Source organism: Pinus tabuliformis, chromosome 5_2, assembly GCF_031772625.1.
Source record: "Pinus tabuliformis cultivar Carrire ecotype Pingquan chromosome 5_2, CPIR1, whole genome shotgun sequence".
Lineage (NCBI taxonomy): Eukaryota > Viridiplantae > Streptophyta > Pinopsida > Pinales > Pinaceae > Pinus > Pinus tabuliformis.
This window is the reverse complement of record NC_142306.1, coordinates 21539701-21550744: the sequence shown is the minus strand read 5'-3', so window position 1 is coordinate 21550744 and position 11044 is coordinate 21539701. Positions and strand designations below refer to the sequence as shown.

At 43.7% G+C, this 11044-nt stretch overlaps 1 pseudogene; it reads left to right on the top strand.

Annotated features, from left to right (window-relative positions):
• Positions 1 to 8153: 8153 nt before the first annotated feature.
• Positions 8154 to 9671, top strand: LOC149157373 (25S ribosomal RNA; annotated as a pseudogene).
• The last annotated feature ends 1373 nt before the right edge of the window (positions 9672 to 11044 follow it).

The following is an 11044-nucleotide window of genomic DNA, read 5'->3' as shown; positions in this document are numbered from 1 at the left end:
CTCCATGAAAGGTGGAAGAGTGAGCTTATCCCAAAGGAAGGTAGCACAATTGATGGAACTGCCACGCCAGAGAAAGGTGGGCGATACAAGCTATGCCAACAACCAGGTCTGAAGTCATCTAGAAGGCCAACTCTTGGAACAAATTCACCCAATCTGGATCATCGAGGGGGAATAACTGAGCTATAGCATTGACATCGCTAGTGAGTAATGTAGCTAGTCAGATCATCGCCAAAGATAACAAGTAACCTCGCGTTGGACATAAAATCAAACCATCGCAGGAATCAGATGTACTTCCATGCTGGTAGTGCAGTTGGACTATTCATGTGTGCCCTTTAGTGCGTATATTTAGTCCACAGACGCGATGAGGCAGATAACTTAGGAGAAATGGGTTTTGGCAGCACAAGTGAGCATTTGAGCATGTTTGACTTGGACACATGACACAGTAGAAGGACTGGAGTGAAGACAGTGACAAATTACTATGCAACAGATGCCCCCTAAAGTATGAAGCCCGAGAGAGTGGGAGGGGTGAAATTCTTTACGAAACTGACTGAGTTGGAACACCATCTGGAAGAACATGCACGCAAGTACAACTGATATCTATGATAATGAATCACATGCAGTCTAGGCATGGGCGCAACCATCCAAAAGACATGCGAACTAGGTCTGTGGTATGGATGCAGCCATCCATCTAATGGTACCATGATAATGATAAAGGTATGGTCACAGCCATCCATGAAGACTCAGGTATGGTTGCAACCATCCATCAATGAGTCATGGAATCATAAACCAATCCACGCAGCCTGAACATATGTAATCTGAGTTCAGGGTCTTGAACCTAACCATCATAGTACAAATTCTAGCATGCGAATGAATGTGCTGAAGTCGAGCATGATAGAAAATCACTTGATTACTGGTCAATGACAGAAACTGTTAACAAGCACGAGAGAAACCACCAATAATGCCAATGGTTCTCAAGGTACTGGCTAGCACAATCCATGAAGTGTGAAAAAGGAGCTGAAGTCGAACATTCGTGGAATCACCCAATCGATGACCAATGATGAAAGTTGACTGTTAGGTGCAAGGAAATTTCCATTAAGGCATGCAAGCTCTAAGGTACCAAAGGGGATCTCTAGATCAATCTCCTAGATAATGAGCTGATGTCGACAGGAGACGACCGTCGTAGTAGGGTTATAACATTTCCCCCATCAATGACATGAGATCAGGAACAAGCGGTAGATGGTGACACAGAGTATCCGAGAGAAGGCAAGGGTGTAAACTGCAGAAGGATTATACTCTTGAATATGTTGGCGACACGACTCCCGAGGATGGTAGCATTCAGATACGAAGGGATCAGAGGCTCAACAAAAACAGTGTGAATTAGATGGAATGAGGCTGAATGGTAGCCCAAACCTGTGGAAGGCCAAATGACGAGAAGTGGATGTCTCAACCCAACAAGAGGAAAAAGTGTCGATGTTCAAGAGTAACTAGCTGCCATAGACAATAAATGATAAACTTGCTATTGAATCCAACCTAGTAATAGTTTAACAAGCCCTAGGGAGGAGAATCTCGAGTCTCGTCATGGTGATGAGTTTAATGTCGTCAGGGTTTAACAAGTCCGACATAGATAAGACTCGGAGTCTTTTTTATGTTTAGAGAGTTTGGAAAAGACACGGAAAAGAAAACTACAGGGAGGTGCTTTTCGTAGATTTGTGTCTCTCGAGCCTGAAAAAGTAGAAAAGCGATCGAAATCATGTCATTTCGTAACTAGTAATGAACCCGAAACAACAAAGGCCCAGCAATATTTTCGTGTTTACGTGGTCGAAAAAGGGCTTAAAGGCGACCGCCTCTTATTCCATTTAACGAGTTAAAAGGGAAAACTCGGAAACCTTTTCGTCTTTAAACGGTTAGAAAAGAGCTGAAAGAAGACCTCCATTTTTATTCTCTTTAACGAGTCAAAAAGGGAAAAAATACTCGGCAATATTTTCATCTTTTATGAGTCAAAAAAGGGCTTAAAGGTAACTTTTCCTAGAGGAACGAGTGGTATAAAGGGTAGCAACTGGTTCCGGCAATGTTGGAACTGCTCAAAACATGTAATGGTCAAGAGGTTGGCTAATAAAACCACTCATCACTGTGGTTCCTCAGGAAAGGAAAAACAACCAAGTGAAAGCATATGATCAGCCAAAGAGATGGTGGGGATGGAATGAAACAACCAAGGCTCATCTAACAGAATTTAGTGGATAAAAATGGCAATCATGAGATGTAAATCGGGTATAGGTTCATTTTTACACAAGCTTGAACCATGGAGAACTCTGCTTGGATTCGGTTTCATGTTTACACAAGCTTGAAACGAAAAAGTATGCTTGTTATAAGTTCGCATGCCCCCATAATAATGACACAAATCGAGGTAGATGCCCCCCAAGCTTCATTGCATTCAACGAGGTGGATGGAATTAAGGTTCACATTCGAGATCTTGGAAAGACTCGACTAGGATTTTACGAGATCTTAATCAAAGACTCGATTTGGAAAAGGAGGATTTGTTTCATTTTTTAATGAGGTTGACATAGTAAAAGAACTATCCTCATAACCCTCATTTCATTTTGTAACGAGCTTGACACAAGAGAAGGAACTGTGCTCGAGACTCCTTGTTTCATTTTTTAACGTGGTTGACACAAGATAAGAACCATCCTCGGACACCTTGTTTCATTTTTTAACGAGGTCAACACAAGATTAGAACTATCCTCGAGCACCTTGTTTCGTTTTTTAACGAGGTCAACACAAGATCAAAACTATCCTCGGGACTCTTTTTCATCGGCCATACGAGAACATGGCTCCCAAGCGGTCTTCGCGGGATGGAAAAAATTCACTTTGGGAGGAATACATGTCATGTGGTGCTAATGAGAGATTGGGTTCCAATGCCCCCAGTACATGATGTACCAGACCATCTGCATGATCATCAGTAGAGGTGGAGATGAAATGGGTAGCCACATAATTGACCTATGGCAAGGAAGGCACTGCTTGCGAGCAAGAACTGAGAGGGGATGACAACTACGCAGGAGGCACCCGGGGACTAAAGAATGATAATTGATCTATGGTCACCATTCTTTTGTCGTGTGGAAAACAAACCACATGGAAAAGTGAATAGACAAGGGACCCCATGGCATAAACATAGCCACGGCCAAGGAGAAGATTGAAATCTAAAGCACCGTGGACAACCATTACATCTATATAGATGGTTTTACCCCCCAAAGTAACCGGAAGCTTTGGGAGGATCCTTAAAGGTTGACTGGTTCCTCCGTCAACTTCCAATAGATTCTACATGACTGGCACAAGCTGTGGGGACCCCAAGGCTTGCCAAGTAGTGGAAGGCATAAGACTGACAGACGCACCCTCATCCAAGATAGTGCCAGGTACTGCCTTATCATAGGCATGTACTATAATCTGGAAAGGCACATAGGATGGAAGGCAGAATGCAATCAAATGACTCCAGTCGAAGGAAATGACCGAACTACTTGGTGGGGGAACCATATGATTGCCCCCCTACCCTACAGGAACCGAAGGTGGACCCCCTTGATCAGCGGGGATAGGAGGGTTGTTCTTGGACTCAGGAGAATCTGGCGAGACGAGAAGAACATGAGCATGATGCTCTTCCAAAGTAGAGTGATCAACAGGTGGTGAACCCATGTCGACACTCTTTCCGACCAATGGTTGGTCTGGAGCAGGCTGAGAACAGCCAGACTCGAAAAGAGGAGGAGGAACAAGAGAAGAATCTAATTCAATATCTTTTCCAATGGGGAGAGGATCTGAAGAGAGCCTCTGATAACCAATGGGAAGTTGTGGGGAGGAAGCTGTAATACTTTCCAAAACAGCGGAAGCTTTATCCATGAGCGGACAAAGGTGAAGGGGATGGTTGCCTTCACATAGCCTACAGGGGAATCAAATCTTCCCTTTCTTCTTACTATTTCTAGTTGATAGGGTAGCATCGTCATGAGCTTTATAGGATGATGAGGTATGAGCCGGATCATGAGACCATACTTCTAAGATCCTAGGAATGCCAGGACAATCACGAAGAAGATGGTTGCCCTTGCACAATTTACAAGGAAACTTAACCTTCCACGAAGGAGCAGAAGGTGGTCCGACCTGAGATGTACTTGGAGTAGTAGCCACACAGGTGGCCTCGTGTTTATCGAACTTCTTCTTCTTCTTATTCTCTTGGTTACTAGATATGGAACTTTCACCAGGCGAAGGATGAGAGGAGGGCGAAGAAGCAAGGGAAGAAGGTGCATGCTCAGCCTTGGAATCAACATGTCGTGGTTTAGACAAAGGAGATAGTGGAACATGATTCATGACGCTCGGGACCACTGAGGTTGAAAACAACCACACGGGCAAACCGATGGTTATCCCAGGCAAAGACAATGTTGCCATATATGGAGCACCGGCATTTCCAAAGGGCGGAAATGGACCAGGATTTCCATCTGGGGGAAGACCTTGGCCGGGAGACTCGGGGGAGGTTGCCATCGGGAACGAACCTATAAAACACTCTTATCACAACCAATAACTTGAACTATTACCAGTAATATTTTGTGGGTAGTAAATTTTATGATGCAGGAACAAAAATTGACCTTTTCATCTTTAAAAAGTCGAGAAAAGGATGAAATATGACTTTAGTTGCCTTCAAATATTTAATGAGCCTAAATTGACAAGTGCTTAGATGGACCTTTTCTTTTAGGGAGTTTCAAAATGAATAAAAGTGACTACTCTGGAGAACTAGGCAAAAGGTTTACCAGACAAATCCATAAAATTGCATATACACCTTGGCAACCATATGAAAACCAAGGAATTTCCGTACGGCAGCCAATCTTCCTGAATGCTGTGTTCGGTGCATTATGGTTTGTAAAGCGGCAGATGTAGCTTCCTAAGGATAAAGGATGATAACCTAGTGGGGTCTCCCAACATATACTCGACGGTACATGGGAGCACAATTTCGTACTAGACCACTATTGAGTCACAGAAGGAGGAATCACCCAACCTTGAGTGGAAACAAAAGTGACTAGGTTTAACGACACCGGAGCACATCTCTAGCCTAGACCTCTAAATAGTGTGCATTATGTTCCAATGCATTGTTAGATTTATTCAGTTCATTTTAGAGTTGATCTTGGATTATGTTCCAATTTTTAGGCCTTACCGTATGTATACAACAAATCCTAGGATGCAGCTAGAATGAATGAAAATATCCTTTTTCTTCAATGAACACCTACCTACGGGAGGGTAGAGAGATCATTCACAAACCAAGACAACAAAGCTAGTCACTCAATGCATACAGACATCAATTCCTAAAGTGCACGGATACTACTAATGAGAGATTTAAACATTCACTTTCCAATATGCAAACTTGAAATTCAAATTCACTTTCACTTTCGTATACTAAATGAATGCAATCTTTTTGATTTCGATGTCTTTAAACATAGAAGAAACAAATAAGCAACAAGCAAGTGTGGAAAAAACGGGTTGATCCAAACAATTGTGATCTATGTTCGGTAGTGAAGAGAAATCGAATCAATGCCAAAGATTAGTTCAATAACAGTCACTAAACAATCAACAATAAATAAGCGAAGAGGAAGGCTCAATCAAACCGACAAGAAGCTACAAACGAACCTTGAGGAAACAAGTAACCAAGCCAAACTGATCCAAGAGACTTGAAATAATGAACTAGGTCACATAAGCAAAAAAGTAAGATTCATTCAAAAAAGCTCACAAAAGAGTGCCTTAACCATAAACAATGAAAAACAAGCTACTAAGCAAGTGAGAAAAGCAAGGGACCAGCAGGACTAATTGACTCAGGAGGCAGAATTAAGAAAATCAATTCTACAACAATCACAAGCAACATGTGCTGATAAAGCACTAGCTACAGCAATAGAGCGATGTCAACACAGAAGTACATGACTTTTCCACAAAGGTCGAATTCTCAGAACTGTCGCGACTGTGAGGCGTAATTACATGACGCACAGGATATTACAAAAGGGTAAGTGCGATGACAGTGAGACTGTTAAATTCAAATCTACGATGACTTTCAGAACAATGATAAGCGAACCAAAACTCCCAAATCAAAAGCAGTCATTCCTTCAATCAAATAGAGGTACTTCCCAGATCAAGCTAGGAAACTCAAGAGACTGATAACTAACCCCCAAACTTCAAAAGGGACCAAATCAAAAACCAAAAACAAGAGAAAACAAAGAAAGAATAAAGGTCAAGCTCCCCAGCAGAGTCGCCAATTTATGATGCAAGAAAGTGTTCCCTCTGTGGACAGAGGCAACCCCTCTAGCCCTAGAGTGGGTCTAATCACCAACAAGGACAGATCAACAAAAGCTTTCCTTAAACAGTCATAGTTGGAGGCCTACCTCAACCGGTGGTTGATGGAGTTCCGTTGCGCTGCTCCAGCTTTCGCTTCCTTCTCCTAATGAGTGATCAACCTGAAACAATGAAAAGGAAATACAACAAAGCACATAACCAGAAAACAACAATGATCTATTTACTCACAAAGTCAAGAAGTCATGAGCTATCAAGTAAATTACATACAAGACATAGGAAATCATCATTGATTGTATTAATAATGAAATAAGAGTAAATTTACAACCAAAGTCTTTATGTCACAAGCCTTCTCAAAGGGATCCAGCCAGCATGTTCTTCAAGCATTCACTCGTTGAAAATGGATCTCCCAACATACAAGTCTCGCTCACTCATAAGTTTTACACAAGATTAAGGGCACTTCACAACATTCCACAAGATATCAACAATCCCACACTTGTCACACTCACACCAACTATCTAGCAAACTCACAAACAATAACAACACTACTCAACTAGCCAACTATCAGAAAATATCCAAAAACTAGCAGTGCATAGCCATGGTGAGAGTTTAAATAGGAGAAGGAGTCTCCATGAAAGGTGGAATAGTGAGCTTATCCCAAAGGAAGGTAGCACAATTGATGGAACTACCACACCAGAGAAAGGAGGGCGATACAAACTATGCCAACAACCAGGTCTGGAGTCATCCGGAAGGCCGACTGTTGGAACAAATTCACCCAATCTGGATCATCGTGGGGGAATAACTGAGCTATAGCGCTGACATCGCTAGTGAGTAACGTGGCTATTCATATCATTGCCAAAGATAACAAGTAACCTCGCATTGGACATAAAATTGGACCATCATGGGAATCAGATGTACTTCCACGCTGGCAGTGCAGCTGGACTATTCATGAGCGCCCTTCAGCGCATATATTTTGTCCACAGACGTGATGAGGTAGATAACTTAGGAAAAATGGGTTTTGGTAGTACAAGAGAGCATTTGAGCATGTTTGACTTGGACACATGACATAGTAGAAGGACTAGAGTGAAGACAGTGACAAATTACTGTGTAACAATTAGAGGCATTGGTGGCGTAACGCCCTCGACCTATTCTCAAACTTTAAATAGGTAAGAGTGTGTGGCTACTCCATTCAGCCACGCTGTGGAATCGAGAGATCCAAGTGGTCCATTTTTAGTAAGCAGAACTAGTGATGTGAGATCAACCAAAAGTCGAGTTACGGTGTCGAATTTCGTTCTAACCTAGATCCCACAAAGGGTGTCGGTTGATTAAGACAGCAGGACGGTGGTCATGGAAGTTGAAATCTGCTAAGGAGTGTGTAACAAATCACCTTCCGAATCAACTAGCACTGAAAATGGATGGCACTGAACCGGGAAACCTATACTTGACTGTCGGAGTAATTCCCTAGCTCCGATGATTAGGAGGACGCAGGCATCGTCGAGAAACCTCAGGCGTGAGCTTGGGTGGATCAGCCCCCGGTGCAGATCTTGGTGGTAGTAGCAAATATTCAAATGAGAACTTTGAAGACTGAAGTGGGGAAAGGTTCCATGTGGACAACACTTGGACATGGGTTAGTCGATGCTAAGAGATGGGGAAGCCTTGTATCAAGGGTGCAATCTGCATGAGCACATAAAGGGAATCAAGTTAATATTCCCAAACTAGGACATGGCAGCGGGTGGAAACATTAGGAAATATGGAGATGTCATCAGGGGCCTTGGGAAGAGTTATATTTTCTTTTTAACAGCTTTCCCACCCTGGAATCAGTTCACCCAGAGATAGGGTCCAGCAGCTGGAAGAGCACCGCACATCTTGCAGTGTCTGACAAAATGGATATGTAACTTCAGGAAAAGGATTGGCTCTGAGGGTTGGGCCTAGGAGTCTTCCCCCTTAACTCATGTTCTGTCAGTAGTCTACTCAAGTTGCTTTCACGTCAAGGGTGGGCAGTTGCATGCCAATTAGGCTATGGGCGTAGAATGCCCCCTACGAGGGCTTTTCCCTAGGTGTCGAACAATCTACTCATAACTGGTACAGACAAGGGGAATATGACTATTTAATTAAAACAAAGCATTGTGATGGTTCCTACGGATGCTAATGCAATGTGATTTTTGCCAAGTGCTCTGAATGTCAAAGTGAAGAAATTCAACCAAGCGCGGGTAAACGATGGGAGTAACTATGACTCTCTTAAGGTAGCCAAATGCCTCATCATCTAATTAGTGACACACATGAACATATTAACAAGATTCCCATTGTCCCTATCTACTATCTAGTGAAACCACAGCCAAGGGAATGGGCTTGGCGGAATCAGTAGGGAAGGAAGACCCTGTTGAGCTTGACTCTAGTTCGACTTTGTGAAATGACTTGAGAGGTGTAGAATAAGTGGGAGCCATTTTCGGCACAAGTGAAATACCACTATTTTTAATGTTATTTTACTTATTCCATGGGGTGGAGATGGGGCACTGCCCCTGTTTTTGGCCTTAAGGCACATTTTGACAGGTCGATCTGGGTGGAAGACATTGTTAGGTGGGGAGTTTGGCTGGGGTGGCACATCTGTTAAAAGGTAACACATGTGTACTAAGATGAGCTCAACGACAACATAAATATCGTGTGGAACAAAAGGGTAAAAGCTCATTTGATTTTTATTTTCAGTATGAATACAAACCATGAAAGCATGGCCTATCGATCCTTTAGATTTTCAGAATTTGAAGCTAGAGGTGTCAAAAAAGTTACCACAGGGAGAAATAGCTTGTGGTAGCCAAGCATTCATAGCAACGTTGCTTTTTTATCCTTCGATGTCAGCTCTTCCTATCATTATGAAGTAGAATTCACGAAGTGTTGGATCGTTCACCCACCAATAGGGAGCGTGAGCTAGGATTAGACTGTTATGAGATAGGTTAGTTTTATCCTACTGATGAGCGCACCACAATATTAATTCAACTTAGTACGAGAGGAACCATTAATTCACACAATTGGTCATTGAGCTTGGTTGAATAGCTAGTGGCGCGAAGCTACCATGTGTCGGATTATCACTGAACGCCTCTAAGTTAGAATCCATGCTAGAAGTAGTGCATGTCACTCTTCAACTGTATCTCGACCTGTAGTAGGGGTGTCGCTTTCCTGCCCCCAGGGGCCCGTGTCATTTTCAAACCACGGCCATGAAGCATCTCGGTCAGCGCAGCTTTGAAGTTCAATTCCAAATAGTCATTGAGAAGAATCCTTTGCAGATGACTTAAATAAACGACGGGGTATTGTAAGTGGTAGAGTGGCCTTGCTGCCACGATCGACTGAGATTTAGCCCTTGGTTGCCTCGATTCAAAGCTTTACTCTTGTCACAAAAAGATCTGGACAACCCTCCTGCTCTCGCACCTATGCCTCTTCCTCTAGACGATAATTTTTTATTGCTTGGAGGAGGGAAATTTGGTTTTTCCATGCTGTGACGAAAAAGGTGCCAAAGCTAGGGAAAATTGGGGTTTCCATGTCGCGCTCTGGCACCCAAAATTTTGGGGTTTCCATGTCGCACCTTGGCACCCAAAATTTGGGATTTCCACATTGCGACAAAAAAGGTGCCCAAGCATGGGAAAAATTGGGGATTCCATGCCATGCCCCAGTGCCCAAGCATGGGGAAAATTGGGGTTTCCATGCCGTGCCCCGGCACCCAAAATTTTGTGTTTCCACCTTGCGCCTAAAATTTGGGTCTTTTGCCCGGCACAAAAAAAATTGGGGTTTCCATGTCATGCCCAAAATTTGGGGTTTCCACTCGGTGCCTAAAATTTGGGGTTTCTGCTTGGCACAAAACATTTTGGGTTTCCATGTCACGCACAAAATTTGGGTTTTCCAAGTCGCACCTCAGCGCCCAAACATGGGGAAACTTGGGGTTTCCATGTCATGCCATGATCGAAACTGGCAGCGTCCAAGCCTACGGAAACTTGGGGTTTCCATGTCGCACCTTGGCGCCCAAGATTCGAAAACTTGGGGGTTCATGTCACTCCAAGACCAAAACCGGCAGCGCCCAACCTTGGGGAAACTTGGGGTTTCCATGTCACGCCCTAGCAGTCGAGCCTGGGAAACCTGGGGTTTCCATGTCACACCATAGCCAAAACCGGTGGCCGGTGGCACCCAAGTCTGGGGAAACTTGGGCTTTCCATGTCTTTCCCTTGATGGAACTATGGGTTTCCCAACGCAGGGAACTTGGGGTTTCCATGACGATGCAAACCAACTTGCAAGTCTAGGGAACTTTGGTTGTTTTGAAACCGCTACCCAACTTTGGGGAACTCGCAGTTTCCATGTCGTGGCGTGGCCGGAACCACTGACAGAAACCACCCAAGTCTAGGAAGCCTAGGGTTTCCATGTCATGGCACACCCTGAATGACCTGAGAGTCTGTGGAACTTCAGATTTCCATGTCGTGGGGCGATGGAAAGCTACCAAAGTTCGGGGAACTCGGGATGTCCATTTCACGGCATGATGGAAATTGCTACCCAAGTCAATGGACACATGGGGTTTTCATTTTGTGTCATGACAAAAATTGCTACCCACGTCTGGGAAACGCAGGGTTCCTATGTCACTCATGCTGCAGCTAAAACTATTGCACAAGTCTGGGGAGCTTCGGGTTTCCATGTCATCGCACAACAGGGAATGACAGCCCAAATTTGGGGAGCTTTAGGTTTCCATGTCATCGCACGACAGGGA